The sequence below is a fragment of the Mus caroli genome, unplaced genomic scaffold, assembly GCF_978045245.1.
Source record: "Mus caroli unplaced genomic scaffold, Mus_caroli_1 scaffold_2, whole genome shotgun sequence".
Taxonomy (NCBI): Eukaryota; Metazoa; Chordata; class Mammalia; order Rodentia; family Muridae; genus Mus; species Mus caroli.
The window spans coordinates 107444993-107462173 of record NW_028227257.1 but is presented as its reverse complement, the minus strand read 5'-3'; the positions used below and the strand labels follow the sequence as shown (position 1 = coordinate 107462173).

The following is a 17181-nucleotide window of genomic DNA, read 5'->3' as shown; positions in this document are numbered from 1 at the left end:
CGACTGAGCTCCAGCTGAACCGGAAAGCAGAAGGACACATTGAGAACCTTACCTGGCACACCGCCATCAAGCCAGGCTATGACATCGGGCCAGACCGGAGGTTGGTGGACTGTGTGTGTGTGCATGAGAAAGAATATGATCCCATTTCGCTATTTGCTATTTATGAATAAAGTTGTTATAACCTGACCTCTGAGTCTGAGGCTTCCTTCTTGCCTCTGTCCTCAATCCCAATTCTCGACAACACCCAACTTTTTCTTTCCATGAGGAAAACTCACCAGCAGTCATATTGAAACCAGATCCATTCTACTTACGTCTGATCTTGCTCATCTTATCTAATTACATCTGCAATGACTGGATTTCCCAAGAAATTTATTTTCTTTAAAAAGAAAAACCCACATTAATTTTAATCTTTTTTTTATTTGTATGAGTGTTTTGCTTGCACGTACGACTGTGAACCATGCGCATGCTTGGTGCTGAAGAAGTACAGAAGGCTACCAGATCCCTTGAAACTGAAGTTACAAAGTGATTCCCCATGTGGGAGGGGAATCAAACTTAGGCCTTCCGCAAGAGCAGCACATGATCCCAACCTCTGAGCCATCTCTCTACCCCCTGATAAATTTATTTCCTAAAGTACTAGGGGCTAAGATTTCATCATGTGAATTTGAGAGTCATAGAATACCCATTTCTCTTTTCATATATGTGTATGCACACACACACACACACACACACACACACACACAGACGCACACATATATGTTTGCTTGCTTATTTTGGTTGGTTTGTTTTTCTGAGACAGGGATTCTGTGTATCCATGGCTGTCCTGGAATTAGCTCTGTAGACCAGGCTGGCCTTGAACTCACAGAGATCCGCCTGCCTCTATCTTCTGAGTGCTGACTGGGGATCAAACGTGTTCACCAACACACCTAGTTCTCTTTTCATATTTTGAGATCTTCAAACAACTTCCGAGGTTGGAGGTATGGCACTCTCCTGGCTTGTGGAAGGCTCTAGTTTCCATCTCAGACAAAACAAAGAGAACTGAAGTTATGCTGGTCATTTTCTAGCTAATAGGATGTTGTTGTTGTTGTTGTTTTAAGCACCTAGGATTTAGCAGTAAGGGGCCTGGAGAAATCACATGAATTTCTTGGTTAATTGAGTATAAATGTCTGTGGTGGTTTGTATAAGCTTGGTTCATGGAAATGGCACTATTAAGAGGTGTGGCCATCAGGAGGTGTGGCCTTGTTAAAATAGGCATGGCCTTGGAGGAAGTGTGTCAGTGTGTAGGTGGGCTTTGAGGTCTTATGCTCAGGCTCTGCCCTCTGCAGAAGAGAGCGGCCTCCTAACTGTGGTGAGTCAATCTCCTCCTGCCTACCTTCAATATATAGAACTCTTGGCTCCTCCAGCACCATGTCTGCCTGTTTGTTGCCATGCTTTCCACCATGGTGATAATGGACAGAATCTCTGAGATTGTAGGGCAGCCCCAGTTAAATGTTTTTCTTTAAGAGTTGCTTCGGGGAAACCCGGAGCTCTAGCCTGAGATCCGCGATGTCGGGTGAAGACGTCCCGCACCGGGCAGAGTCCTCCGAAGCCCGTGCGGCTGCGGTCAGCGACATCCAGGAGCTGATGCGACGCAAGGAGGAGATTGAGGCGGAGATCAAGGCTAATTACGATGTCCTGGAGAGCCAAAAAGGAATTGGCATGAACGAGCCGCTGGTGGACTGTGAGGGCTATCCCCGGGCAGATGTGGACTTGTACCAGGTCCGAACAGCAAGGCACAACATCATCTGTCTCCAGAATGATCACAAGGCACTGATGAAGCAAGTGGAGGAGGCCCTGCACCAGCTACATGCTCGGGACAAAGAGAAGCAGGCTTGGGATATGGCTGAAGCCCGAGAAGAGGCCATGAACCCCAGGCTGGCCTCCAACAGCCCTGCCTTGCCCCAGGCCTTTGCCAGAGTGAACAGTATCAGCCCTGGTTCCCCAGCCAGTATTGCGGGCCTGCAAGTGGATGACGAAATTGTGGAGTTCGGCTCCGTGAACACCCAAAACTTCCAGTCACTGCAGAACGTGGGTACTGTGGTGCAGCATAGCGAGGGGCTGCAACATTATTCCTCTCCAGAGATGACTGTTTCCTGGGATCTGCGGGAAAGCTGCCTCGGCTGGCCCTGGGCTTGGGCCTGGAGGGGTTTCCTCATTCTCTAGGCTCCCTCAAGTGTAAGGATCTGGAGGAGAATGGTCGAAGCCTGGGCATCGGGTGGAAGAGACGCTTTGGCTGCCTGATGTAATCTCTGGGTTGAGGCATTATTAAAAGTGTGATTTGTGCCTAGCTACGTCTTGTGCAAATTAGGCCATAGCCTGTCTGGGAATTCTCTAGATTATGAGCCCGTGAGTGCGGATGACTCTGGCGAGTAATGATTTGATGTCATTTTCTTGTTTTTTGGTTTTGGTTTTTTTTTTTTTTTTTTTTTTTTTTTTTGGTTTTTCGAGACAGGGTTTCTCTGTATAGCCCTGGCTGTCCTGGAACTCACTTTGTAGACCTGGCTGGCCTCGAACTCAGAAATCCGCCTGCCTCTGCCTCCCAAGTGCTGGGATTAAAGGCGAGCGCCACCACCACCCGGCTTGATGTCATTTTCTTTTTGGAGACAGGGACTCAGTGTGTAATTCTGACTATCCTGGAACTCCCTGTGTAGACCAGGCTGGCCTTGAGCTGACAGAGATCCCCCTGCCTCTGCCTCATTAGTATTGGGATTAGAGGCATATACTGACATGGCTGGCTAGGCTCTGAGGAATATGTATTATACATATATAATTTATACTTATTTTTGAGAATTTCGTACATGCACATAGTACATTTCTATATTTCCTGTCATCTCAAGTCCCTCTCAGACCTCCCCTCATACCCACTTCCCAGGTTCTTGCCCTCTTTTGTTCTTTTTCTTTTTAAATAAATAACCTACTAAGTGCCAAAAAAAAAAAAAAAAAAAAAAGAGTTGCTTCGGTCATGGTGTCTGCTCACAGCAGAAAAACCCTAAGACAATATTCTTATTCTGAACTGGTATTTTATTCATTTATGAATGTTCAGTGAGTCCCATACCATGCAACAGCCCCAGAGAACCTAGTCACTCTTCACACTGACAGTGTGAGGTCTGCAGACCACAGATCTTCCCCATTAAGCTCTATTATTGTTTGTATTTCTCCAAGATTCGAGATTCAGGAACTTAACCCCCAAATTTCTGCTTATTAGCCTTTGGAAGTAGGGAAACACGTCTGACAAATAATCAGGTTGAGATGAGGGTGAGTCTCCATGACGGCAGTGGTGACTTGAGAAGAAAAGAGACTGAGCTTGCATGCATGCTGTGTTTGTCACATGGTGTGGACTCCCCTCCATCCTGTGATGATGCAAAAATACCATCCTCACCAGATGTCAATGTCTTGTTCTTGGATTTCACAACCTCTAGAATGCTAACCCAGATAGACCCTGTGTGATGGCTATTCCAGGTTGTCAACCTGACTATCTGGAATGAACTACAGTCCAGAATTGGAGGGCTCATCCATGATCCAGATCTTGAGGCTGAAAGTTTCTGACCTGGATCTTGACATGGAGATCTTGAGGTATAGTGGCCTAGAAAAGCTTAGTCTCAGACAAAGATTAAAGGCATATACTAATATGCCTTTGATTCCAGGAAAATGAGGCAAGGAGATCTCTGAGTTCAAGGTCAGTCTGGGATAAAGCAAGTCCCAGATACAAACATGGTACACACCTTTAATCTGGGCCACACCTTCTGTTGGATGCTTACATAAGGACATTGGGAGAAGGAAGACTCACTCTTCTTCGCCTGCTTGCACTTACTTGCCAGCACATCTGTCGGAAGCTACTTCTATAGAAGACCGGCTGAAACAACTAGCCTTGTGGGACTGAGCAAGTACTAGATTCTTAGACTCCCATTGACAGCTGACCATTGTTGGGGAGTTGGATTACAGACTGTAAGTCATCACAATAAATTCCCTCAATATAGAAAGACATTCCGTAAATTCTGTGACTCTAGAGAACCCTGACTAATACACACTGTTACCCTGTATTAGTTACTATCCCTGATACCCTGATAAAATATACTAACAATAGCAACATGAGAGAGAAAGGGTTCACAATTCAAAGCCCTTGGTGGCATGGGAGTCACTGCAGCAGAGGCAGAAGCAGCTGGTCACATTGTATCTATCAACAGACAAGAAGCAGAGAGCAAGGAAAGCTTACACTCACCTTCCACTATTTTATGCATTTCAGGACCCCACTCCAGGTCTTGGTACCTCCTACTCTGAGCAGAACTTCCCACTTCAAGTCACCTACAGGATTAATACCCCAAAACCATGACCAGAGGCAGGCTGTGTGGTCCCAGATCTCATCAGTTAACAATTGAGGTTAACCATCACAAATCCACCCCTTGTCAACTTGAAACCCAAACACATTGCTTTCAATCCTAACCTTCTATCACTCATCCTCAAAGTCTCCTATTCATCCTGTAATGCAGAGGACAACCCAGCTTGGAAAGTCCCCCATAGTCATTCGCGATTACAACAGTTTAAAAGCCCAAAGTCCGCATCTCATTTGAGACTCAAGACAGTTTTGTAACTGTGAGTTCCCATAAACTTAAAAAACAAATTACACACTTGAACGTACAATGACACAGAATAAATATTCTCATTCTAAAGTCTCCAGGGCATAGTAAGGAATAAGCAGAACAGAGCAAACCCGAGTTCCAGCAAGACAAACACCAAAACCTGCAGCTCTGTGCCTGGCGCCTGGGACTCTCATGATGAAACTAGCTTGGCTCCACATGCCTTAGGGAGTCTTATTCCTCCAGCTCTGCTGCTGCCCGAAACACACACACATAGCTTCTCTTTTAGGCTAATTCCATTCCATGCCTGAAGCTTTCCACCGTTGCTGTCCCATGGTGCTGTAGATATTCTACAATCCTGGATTTTCACTGAAACTTGATTCACCTTCACAGTTTCACACAGTGCCCTGTCAGGGCCTCTTTGAAGGGTCTCTGACCTGCCATGGATTGCCTGGCTTCTGTTGCTCTCTGAAACAGAATCAAGGTTCCATGACATGTCAACCTTTCATGGCTTCAAAACTAATAATACTGCATGTGGTGACACTGCAAGTTCTGCCGCCTGCATGAGATGTAGCCTGGCCTCCTTTGACCAGATATGTGCTGACTCACACATCTTGGTTCATGGAAATGACACTATTAGGACGTGTGGCCTTGGCAGCTAGGCTGCTGCTTTAGAGAGTTCTCTTTCTTTCTTTCTTTCTTTCTTTCTTTCTTTCTTTCTTTCTTTCTTTCTTTCTTTCTTTCTTTCTTTCTTTCTTTCTTTGGTTTTTCGAGACAGGGTTTCTCTGTATAGCTCTAGCTGTCCTGGAACTCACTTTGTAGAGTTGCTGGCCTCGAACTCAGAAATCCGCCTGCCTCTGCCTTCCGAGTGCTGGGATTAAAGGCGTGCACCACCATGCCTGGCAGTCTTTATTTTTTTATTGTATTTAAAGATTTATTTATTATTATACATAAGTACACTGTAGCTGTCTTCAGACACACCAGAAGAGGGTGTCATATTTCATTAAGGGTGGTTGTGAGCCACCATCTGGTTGCTGGGATTTGAACTCAGGACCTTCTGAAGAACAGTCAGTGCTCTTACTCGCTGAGCCATCTCTCACCAGCCTTGGTTCTCAGTCTTTAAATCAGTTCAGATCTTCACAAGATGGACCTTCTGCTGGGCAGAGTTTTGTCTTCAAGGCGTTGTTCCTATTGTCTCAGCACAGCACAGCACAAGAGGTTTCTCTTGGGTGATGATGTCTTTTTTTTTTTTTTTTTTAAGTCCCAGCCGGAATATTCTGCTGGCTTGAAATATCCTCTGCCAAACAAGTTAGTCTGTTACCCTCAAGTTCAACTTCATTCAGTTTCTCAGCGTGAGAACAGGATGGGACCAGACCCTTTGCTTGGCTTGTTTTCCTCTTTTTGCACAGTTCAGGAGCCTCATCCTAGGGAATCACTCTCCACTTCAATGAACCCAGTCAAGATGAGTACCACAGAGGCAGACCCAAGGGCCCATCTCCCAGATGACACTAGATCTCTTAAGTTGTCTACTGAGATTTACCATCACAAGAAGGAAATAGGCGAAGAAAGGCCCTGTGTGTAGAATTGATTGGCTTCTCTCTATGGCATTATTGGTACCTCTCTATAACCACAAAAGGAAACTCCATCTTAGAAAATTCATAAAAAAGAGCACTCAGGAGATATGCCACAGTGCACATCTCTCACTAACCCCTAGTCTCCAGAATCTCTGCCTTTTAAGGCTTTCCACCTAACACCCTTAGAAATGAAATCTATCACAGGAAGTGCCCTCAATTAAGAGGATAGAGGTAGGATCCTTAACTTTTCTTTTCTTTTCTTTTTTGAAACAGGATTTCTAAATGTAGCCTTAGCTGGAACTCAATTGGTAGACCAGGCTGACCTTAAACTCAGAGATCCGCCTGCCTCTGCCTCCCAGGTGCTGGGATTAAAGGCGTGCTCAAACATAGACAGAGATCCTCAGTGTGTAAATGATTTATTCTTAGATTTACGTTTGTGTGTGTGTGTGCTTGTGAGTGTGTATATGTGTTAGTGTGTATATGAGTGTGTATATGTGTGTGATGTGAGTGTGTATATGCGTGTTTGAGTGTGTGTGTGTGTGTGTGTGTGTGTGTGTGTGTGTATATACAGATGTACGTGTAGGTGTCCATGAAGTCCAGAGGGCAGGATCCCTTACTTCTGGAGCGCCAGGCAGTCGGCAGCTGCCTGACATGATGCTGAGAACCAGCCCTCCAATCCTCTGGCAGAGCAGCTTGCACTCTCAGTGCTGACTCACTCAGCCCAGCCCTCAGAGGTGTCACAGCTGATGATCCCCCATCCACTGGCCCCACCAACCCAGAACAATAGGATTCCCGAAAAGGGATAAACTCCGTAGAGCTCAGCCTACAGACCAGGTTACATAAGCTACCAACCTAGGAAAACCTGGCTTTATTCTGCTGTCTGGCAGGATACTGCTCCACCCCCACCACACCACACACACACACACACACACACACACACACACACACACACCTTTCAAGTCTGGAATCCCTAGTGAAGAGAAAGAAGGTCTTAGTTTCAACCTAAGTATTCTTTCTTGCCATATCCTTTTCTGCCTCCACCAAATACCTTTCAAGTTCTGTGTGGTGGAGAAAATACATTGCTACTACTTAAAGGGAGGTTCTTAGAGTCGGCTAACATTGTCCTGTGCTAGGAAAAATGTTTCTTTAGATTAGCTTAGACACTCTCACAGTCTGTCTCCTTGTTTTATCTACAGGAAAGGACATGCTCTAAAGGCTTTAAATTGGCTCAGGGATGGCTGATTAAATACGTAACGTGAACTTTGTGGGCCATTAGCACCAAGTGTAAGCCTGAGACCTTTAGATACAGGCCAGGTATCTTTAACACTCAAACCATAAAAGCCAAAGCTTAACTGCCCTGAGATTTCCAAACGCTACTGGTGGACCCAGAAATGCAATCCAACATCATATTACTACACTAGAAGCTCCCTTCTCAAAGCCCTGCCGAGCCAGCTCTGCGTGAACCGACATCTTCCATTTTCCTCCAGCATCACTGATGCCAGTGTGCATCCCAGAGCCAGGAGACTGCTTTTAATACAGCCATTTCCAAATTCCAGGCTTTTTTACCAATTTAGTAGAGTAGGAATACACTTACTGGGTCACGACTAGTGCTTAAAAACGAATACAGAACACCTGGGCTGTGTGTCTAACGCCACTTGTTTTTCTAAGACACGTTAATGTTATTACTTTGCACGGTGAAATATGAATACAAAAAAAAAAAACCCTCAACAACAAAACAACTTCAAATTATGAAAATGAAGTTAAGTGCTTTGAGAGGGCTCCATAAAAGCAGGCAGGCCCCTTAAAAACTAAAGAATACAAGCCCTTGTCAAATTATTCATAGACTACATAACTATAAAAGATTAGGAAAACAAATTTCAAAGCCTAAAATAACTCAGTACTGGTATTGCAGTTCTCCACTTCCTATAAGAAAGCAAAACAAGATGGCTCCGTGGTTAAGAGCACTAGTTGCTCTTCCAGAGAGCCTGGGGTTGATTCCCAGCACCCACTAGGTAGTTTACCACAATCTGTAACTCTAGTCCCAGGGGATCCAAATGCTGTCTTCTGGCCTCCATGAGCACAGGATCAAATAAATACATTTTAAAGAAAAAAAAAGAAAAAGGCTAGAAATCGCTAACCAGTGTATCAAGAGTGGGGCAAATTCACCACATACACACACACACACATACACAGACACCAGTTAATTTTAAAATGCCAAAGGCTTGCTCAAAGGCTGGGCAGTTCTAATCCTCCCTGCAGCTAGCACACATTTCCCTCCTGTAATCCCGGTTTAACACTCTCTAATTCTATATTTTATCTTTGTTGCCCTGGCTCCTTCTGGGTGGCTCCTTAGTCTTTGCTGCCCAAGACGCTTCTGGGCACCGCATTCCTTCTCACCTACATTTTGGATGATTTTCCTTCTGCAGCTCTAAAACTAATCCATCTCCCCCTGAGATATGGCAATCTCTCCTTCTTCCTCTCTTCCAGTTCCTAGCCCACCCAGAGCTAAAGGTCCTGCCTCAGTCTGCCTGCCCAGCCATTGGCCGTTGGCTCTTTATTGATCAATCAAAAACCAACTGGGGACAAGGACCTTCAGTGTTTGGACATACAGATTTCTGATTGGGAGGGGGGTGGATTAATTCAAAGCATTGGAACCAATCCCCAACTCCTGGGAGTGAGTATAATTATCCACCTGGTTTAAAAAGGAATGGTTAATGTCCAAATCTGATAAAAGCCCGATTTTTTAATATGCTCAATTTTAAAAATGCAGTAGGATAAGATGAATTCTTTTTTTTTTTTGGTTTTTCAAGACAGGGTTTCTCTATGTAGCCCTGGCTGTCCTGACGCTCACTCTGTAGACCAGGCTGGCCTCGAACTCAGAAATCCACCTGCCTCTGCCTCCCGAGTGCTGGGATTAAAGGCGTGCGCCACCAACGCCCGGCTGATAAGATGAATTCTAATTCAATAATTTGAGTTGGGTAGTAGTGGTGCAAGCTTTTAATCCCAGCACCGGGGATCTATCTCTGTGAGTTCGAAACCAGTCTGGACTATATAATGAGCTCCAGGATAGCCAAGGCTACACAGAGGAATCCAGACTAATTAATTAATTATAATTAGTTAAATGATTTGAATGTTATAAACTTATTGCATTGATTAATGAAGAAAAGTATCACAAAGTATGTCCTTAGTTTGTTAAAAATTACAACCAGATGGCTAGTATTCTAACTGGATTAGGACAAAGCATGAAAATGTGTCTCATGTTAGGAAGAACTACATACTTAAAAACACTGAAGATTCACCATCAACCCAGAGAACTAGCCATCAATTAAGCATTTCCTGCCTCTTTGCCCAGTCCTGTCTCTCTGCCTCCTCCCAGTAGATTCTCTGTGCCTGTCTTCAGTAAATTCCTGAGACAATTTCTTCTATGTCTCCTTGCACAAGAGTGTCCACCCTGAGCTTTAGGCCCTCTGTGGAGTCCCTGGCATCAGCACAAGGCCTGAGTCAGTTGATAGGACATTTTTGTTGAGGAGATGATCCTGTATACAGACTAAGCAACACGTCCTAATTTTCAATATAAATGGAAGGTAAGTTTGAAGTAAATGGTAAATTTGGAATTTTTTTTTCCTTCTTTTTCTAGTACTAAGGGTCAAACCCAGAGTTTCATACGTGGCAGGCAAGCACTCTACCATTTGGCTATAAACCCACTTAAGAAACTTTGAAAAAGTAACACGGTAATGTAAATGATTGCTACCCTAGAACCCCTCAACCCATTTTGCCTTTCTGGATTTAACAGGAACCTTCTAGGATTTTGATCCCTTGTCTTAGATACTTTTGAAAGAGTGTTTTATCTTTGGTCTTTGACAATTCCGTACATGTATACAATGTACATTGATCATATATACCCCTGTTCTCACTTCCCACTCCTGCCCAATATCTTGGCACTTTAAAGAAACTCTCCTTAGATGGGAAAGATACTGTACCTAGTATAAACGAGGTGTCTTTATCCTCCAAACAGCAACAGAGTGACTTCCTAGTATAAATCAGTAAGGACTGGCTGAGCTCAAAAAACAGTGAAGTTTTAGAAATCTTCTAAGGACATTTTTTGCCCTCTAAAGGCCTTTACATCCCTCACTATCAAAAATAAGGTCTCTCTCTCTCTCTCTCTCTCTCACAAACACACACACACACCTGTATATGGATACATAAATACATATATGAAGATAAATAATTTGAAGTAGTTTTCCAAAGCAACATTTAAAGTAGGTTGGGAAAGGACCAAAAGTGATAAGACAGAAAGTGGGGAACATTTGCCACAGCTCTACTACACTGTGACAGCCGCTATTATTGTCAGCCTGCTCTCTTTCAATTTTATTTCTTAAAGTTTACATACTTGAGATTTTTTTTTTTCTTTCGAGACAGGGTTTCTCTGTATAGCCCAGGCTGTCCTGGAACTCACTTTGTAGACCAGGCTGGCCTTGAACTCAGAAATCTGCCTGCCTCTGCCTCCCAAGTGCTGGGATCAAAGGCGTGCGCTACCACACCCGGCTCATACTTGAGATTTCCATACACGGTAAACGCACTTGTGTGCCTCTAAATTAGCAAGGCACTTCACATATTGTTTTCTTCAATCCATCTCGCCTGGTAAAGAATTTTCCATAACTCTGAAATTCCTATAAAAACCTTTCTCTCGATATCTGTGAGCTTTTCATGACCATTTTGTCTTAGGAGCCAGGGCCAAATAAGGGATTAGGTGTGGAGGTTGTGTGTTTACGAATGGATGAATGTCCTTATCTCGGAAGCGTTGTGATATAAAACTGAGCCAGACCCTGATGTCCCTCTGTTCTCTTGTTTTGTCCTTATGCCTTCTGCTATGGAGTGACACAGCTCTCAGTCTCTTGCAACATGCCTGTGGCTTCACATCTTTCAGAACCTTGGGCAGACCAGCCCCTCTTCTCTTATAAACTACCCGGTATCGCATTGCAAAACAGTCTAAAACTCTAAATAAACTCTACTTGAATCATTCCGGTTAACCTTCCAGTAAAGCTTGTGAGGTAGACACTATTTTTACTCTCCTCACTTGATAACAGGGGAATGAGTAACTTCCAGGAAGGGCTGAGAACTAGTGTGAACCAGAGCTCCGATTTGACTCCTAAAGTCTTTCTCCAGAGGTGGGCTGCTAACTGTGACTTCTGTGTGATGTCCCGAGGCCCTGAGGAAGTATCCAATCCTTTGTCACTAGAAACAAACTTCCGAGTCTGCAATCTGGACTCACAAGCAGTGAGTGAGGGGTAAGAGGAGAGTGTGTTTCTCTAACAACGAATCTCAGTGTCTCCAAGGGCAGGGCGGGAACAGAAGGCGCTCTCTGGAGCAGTCTGACCACCTCAGCACGTCAGTCACGATGCAAGACTGAGCTTTGCTGTGAATCACAGGCCTTATGGACCCCAGCAGAACAGTCAGTGCCTCTGCAGGTACTTCAAACTTCACACCCCCAACATGGAACTTTGGAGAGAGCGATGCCGGAGCCTAAGACCTTCATCCTTCGTGGGTGTTCACTCCAGCGAGCACCACTAAGGACAGATTTCCACAGTCCCCTTCCTCTAGTTATGAAGCAAGACCCACTTTCAGAAGAAGGGACTTTTTGGAAGGGTTGATGAAAGAATCTGACCCACCACCCACCCACCCAGACCTTTCATAACAAAACCCCAGGAATTCTCTTGATCTTTGTTTTCTAAGGCGGGGCCTGACCTCACTCAGCCCACAGCCCAGTAGGGTCCCGTCGCCCCCAGCTGTGTGCACCACAGGGCTGGCGTGAGCTGACCTGTCCTAGGCGCAGTCCTCCCTGGGTCTCGTCCCACCCCGGAGCGCCCAGCAGAGAGGGCCGCAGGGTCAGCGCTGTGCCTTCCTGGGACTGACTTGTTGAGCCCAGGCCCACCCCCACGCTCTGGAGGAGGCTCCAAGGCAAGATGAGCCAAGCACAGGAGGGGCGCCTCCCAGCCAACGGGAATATCTGCGGTAGTATGCAGCACCCCCACTCCCTGAAAAATGTGACGCAGTTGGGCAGACGTGGAAAGAGCAGAAAGACTTGGACGAGGGGGGGTGGGTGGGGAGTCAGACCCCATTGCACAATGTGAAGGATTTCTTGGTGCTTCTGTGTGGCCCCATGATGGCCCTGGCGTGTGCTGCGGGCTGTCGATGACTGAGAACCTTGGTTAACATTTTTTCCTGGGGTCCTCAAGGCTTCACTGTCCTCAGACAGTGACAGGAATGATTGCTAGTTTGAGGAGTTGAGAATAAAGTCCCGATAGGAATTTACAGGCAACATTCTAACTTAACTACAATGGGAAATCTAGATAATGTGATCAAAAAACCACATCACCTCTCTCTGTCTCTCTCTGTCTCTGTCTCTCTGTTTCTCAATCTCTCTGTCTGTCTCTCTGTCTGTCTGTCTGTCTGTCTCTCTCTCTCTCTCTCTCTCACACACACACACACACACACACACACACACACACACACACATACACACACGTTGGAAGTCCCATAACAGAGTAATTTCCCTGTACTTAGAGTTACTATGGGGGGGAATTGAGATAATGCATTCCGTAAAAAACAGTTAATACAAATTACAAATATAAGCCATCACCTCATCATCAGAGATCTGTGAAAGAAAGAAAGAAAGAAAGAAAGAAAGAAAGAAGAGAAGAGAAGAGAAGAGAAGAGAAGAGAAGAGAAGAGAAGAGAAGAGAAGAGAAAAGAAAAGAAAAGAAAAGAAAAGAAAAGAAAAGAAAAGAAAAGAAAAGAAAAGAAAAGAGAAAAACAGCAGGACTGCATCGCTTCGACAGTGGTTTTCCCAAGCTGATTTTGACACGGGGAGAGACCAGGAGTCCACTGGACTGTCCAAACATTCTTGCAAAATTGTCTTAAACCACGATACTGTTAGTTCACTGTCATTAAAAAAACAAACAAAAAACAAAAAACAAAAAAAAACTAGCTTGCTGAATTTTACTAAAATATATCTGGGAAGAGGGATGTTACAAAATCAAACATCAAATACTGGGTGTCAAAATAATGAGAAAGGAAATGATTAGGAAACCCTCGGTTAAATGGGGTAAAACAGGGTACCAGGATCTTGGTTGGTTTACTACAGAACCTCCAGAGCCTAGGCTATGTGCACTTTGACCCTGAACCATGCCTGTCCTTACTCATTGTCCTCCCAGCAGCTTGGACTGATCTCCTATTAGGGTGCCTGGAACTTCAGGCCACCTGCACACAGTATCACGTCAACTTCTCAGGGTTAAGACCAGGGTAAGGATGTCCTATCTGGCCTCTATGAGCTCAGTATATATACCATACTCATATCCTACGCTATACCACACACACACACACACACACACACACACACACACACTCTATGATAATAGTATGTGCTGACATCTCTAGGAAAAGGTCTCACTATTTCAATTATAATTTCTGTGATGACTATAATTTCATCAGACTACTGTATTTTAGCTTATTTATAAAAAAAACAAACGGCTCTTTTTTTTTTTTTTTGGTTTTTCGAGACAGGGTTTCTCTTTATAGCTCTGGCTGTCCTGGAGCTCACTTTGTAGACCAGGCTGGCCTCGAACTCAAATCCGCCTGCCTCTGCCTCCCGAGTGCTGGGATTAAAGGCGTGCGCCACCACGCCCGGCTCAAACGGCTCTTACAAGCATAAAAAACTTGAAGTTCTTCAAAAGCAAATGAATGTAAAGCTTTGCTAAATAAAAAAAAAATAAATAAATGCTGTTTAATGAGATAGCAGGATGGCACATCTGGTAAAGGCTCTTGTTAGTACACATAAACTGATACAATTGCTGGTCCCATTTTGAGACTGTTGCCCACTGCAGTTTGTGTTCACTTGGCCCATATATCAACCAGTTACATTTTGGTTTGGATTTCTAAGGAACTGAAAGCAAAGATGTTAAGGGTGAAGAGGAACCCACTCCTGTCCAGCCGCTGATGCTATCATGGTGGCTGAGGGTTCTTCAGGGAGACCACAAACCAAAGAAAAGCAATTGATCTACTTGGTCGAGACTGAATTAGCCAGGATGCAGAGATCAGACGTCAATGAGCCCAGGAGGTAGCCAGCCAACAGAATGGCCTCAGAGGATCCCTGTAAAACAGGAGCATGAGGGATGGACCTTCTACATACCGATGCCTGTTCTGTGTGATTCTGCTCATTTCCAGTACTGGAGGATGAGTGTGAACATGCTATGCCTACAAGTGAAAAAGAAATCCTTTAAAGGGCTGGCTGGCTGTTAGCCCCAAATCTAAGGCTAGATATAAGATTGTGTGACTGTTTATCAATAAAAAAAGAAAATAAGCCAGGCAGTGGTGGTGCACACCTTTAATCCCAGAACTGGAGAGGCAGAGGCAGGAGAATTTCTGAGTTCAAGGCCAGCCTGGTCTACAGAGTGAGTTCCAGGACAGCCAGGGCAACACAGAGAAACCCTGTCTTGAACACCCCACCCTCACCCCCCAACCCCCGCAAAACAGAGAAAGGAAATAATATTTAAACACCTCAGCTTCTTGGGAGCTTGAGGCAAGAGGGTTGTAAATTTGAGGCCAGCCTAGGCTACTTAGAGTCCCCTTGTCTTAAATAAACACAATAAAGTTGCCCCCAATTTGTCTCTCAATTAATAAACAGACAAATGATTCTGGGTTTTGTTTTGTTTTTAAAAAGGAATAAGGTGCAGATATAGAGTACAACATGGAGAACCTTAAAAATATTATGCAAAGGTAACTGAAGGTCATAAATATATCATGAAGGTCTAGAATAGGCAAACCTGTGGACACAGACGATTAATGTTAGCTAGAGCTGATAATGGCTCTGAGAAGTTTAATTGGTACATATTTTCTGTTGGAATGATAAAAATACTCAAGAATGAAATAGTGGTGATGGTTACAGTCCTGGGACTAAACTAAACATCGCCAAATGTTGCTCTTTAAAATGATTAGCAAGAGCACTTACTTTTCTTTTCTTTCCTCTTTCCTTCCTCCTTCCTCCTCCTCTTCCTCCTCCTCCTCCTTGTCCTTTTGAGACAAGATCTCAATGTATAGTCCAGGCTGGCCTCAAATATCCGCCTCCTACCTTAGCTGTTCAGGCCCTGGGATTACAAACACCGTTAGGCCCAGTTCATGATTTTTATATTAATGTGAATTTGCCACAGTTAAAAACAATCTTTCTTTTGTTGAAAGAAAAAAGAAGCTAACCCTTGTTTCATTCTTTTCTTCCTGGATGAGGTCATCCAAGCCTGTAGTTTCTAGTGCTATCTGGACTACCAGAATGGTGAACTCTGAGTCAGTGTGTTCAGACGTATAAGTTCCCTGAGGCAAAGCCTCGGTGAGGAATGACAAGATGATTGCTGACCCAGGTACGGAAACAGCTCCCAGCATCCGGGAGGGGACTTGAAAAAGACTGGCCAAGTAGCACGTAGAGATGGAGACTTTTTAAATCCTAGGCTGTGAGCCAATTTGGTCCTACCCACATGTAAATGAGGCACTGAGTTAAGACTAATGGAGTTGGCTAATTTGAATGGATGTGGGGAATTCTGATTGGCTGATGGTCAGCTTGTGCCTTGGCTTTTCTTTGTCCTTCTACCATTGGGCAGTACTTCCATAAAAGAGAATGATAATAAAAGGAGATTGTGGGTTCTGAAAAAGTGAGTAGAGAAGGCTGGCTTTAAAGACAGAGGGGGAAGTAGAAACAAAACAGAAGTTGTCTCCCCCCTTCCCCCCCTTAAAGCTTAAAATAGAATAACTTGTTAAGCCAGCTAACGCGGCTTGTTTGGGAATTTGACTATTAACTTCTTATTTCTCCTGATTTCTCTGAAGGTCAGATAATTCCCCAGTGAGAAACTCCGGCATACTCTTTGGTCAACTGGGCCTAGTGCAGATGGCCAGAGTAAATGAATGGCCCAATAGAGACATTATTTTTAAAACCTTGACACAAAAAGGGCTCTGTCTTTCTTATTATAAAAAAAACAAAAACAAAAGCAAAACCACCCCAACCTGGCTGGAGTCTTCAGTGGCTAAGAGCACTGACTGCATTTCTAGAGGTCCCGAGTTCAATCCCCAGCAACCACATGGTGGCTCACAACGATCTGTAATGAGATCCGATGCCTTCTTCTGGTATGCCTGAAGACAGCTACAGTGTGCTCACATACATAAAATAAATAATTCTTAAAAAAAAAAATTCTCACCTAAGGACCCTTTGAGGAGTACCAGGCTTCACACAGGTTGCCAACTCACTCATCTGAACTGTAGGCACTTTCTCTGCACACTCATTGTTTGTCCTCCCCCTCCAGATGGCTCTTATTCAAAACTTCATCCTTGCTTTCTCAAGCACCTTGCTTTTCATCCTTGGGACCCTCGAGAACCCTAATGGTTGCCAACAGTAAGCATGTGAATGTCCCTTAATGCTACGTGGGTCTGCTGTCAGGGTTAGTAGTGTCCCCTGCATCCTAACAGTTCTGTCATTTACTCTGCTGGTCCCACGAAACAAGTCCCTCACTGGCCATTTGGACCTTATGCATCAACAGGAGGCAAACGGGACCCGAGAAAGTCTGCCTCAGCCATCATTCTCTACCCTGGAGGAAAAAGATGTTAGCAAACCAGGACAGTCATCAAAGTTCTTAGGAGTCTGTCATGATGGTGCACGCCTTTAATCCCAGCACTCAGAAGGCAGAGGCAAATGGATCTCTGTGTGTTTGAGGTCAGCTTATTCTACAAAGCAAGTTCCAGGACAGTCAGGGTTACACAGAGAAACTCTGTCTTGAACAAAACAAACAAGCAAACAAACAAAAGTAAGTATGAATTTGAAGTTGATATCCCTTCTTCCTTTCTAAAGACTGAAATCATATGATCTTAACCAGCTATACCAACAGTTCTCAACCTGTGGGTCTCGAGTCCTTTGTGGGTTGACTAACTCTTTCACAGGGGATGCATGTCAGATATCCTGC

The 17181-nt window shown here is 44.4% G+C and overlaps 1 pseudogene; it reads left to right on the top strand.

The window, feature by feature from the left end:
* The first annotated feature begins 1516 nt into the window (after positions 1-1516).
* On the top strand, positions 1517-2323 carry LOC110306187 (26S proteasome non-ATPase regulatory subunit 9 pseudogene; annotated as a pseudogene).
* The last annotated feature ends 14858 nt before the right edge of the window (positions 2324-17181 follow it).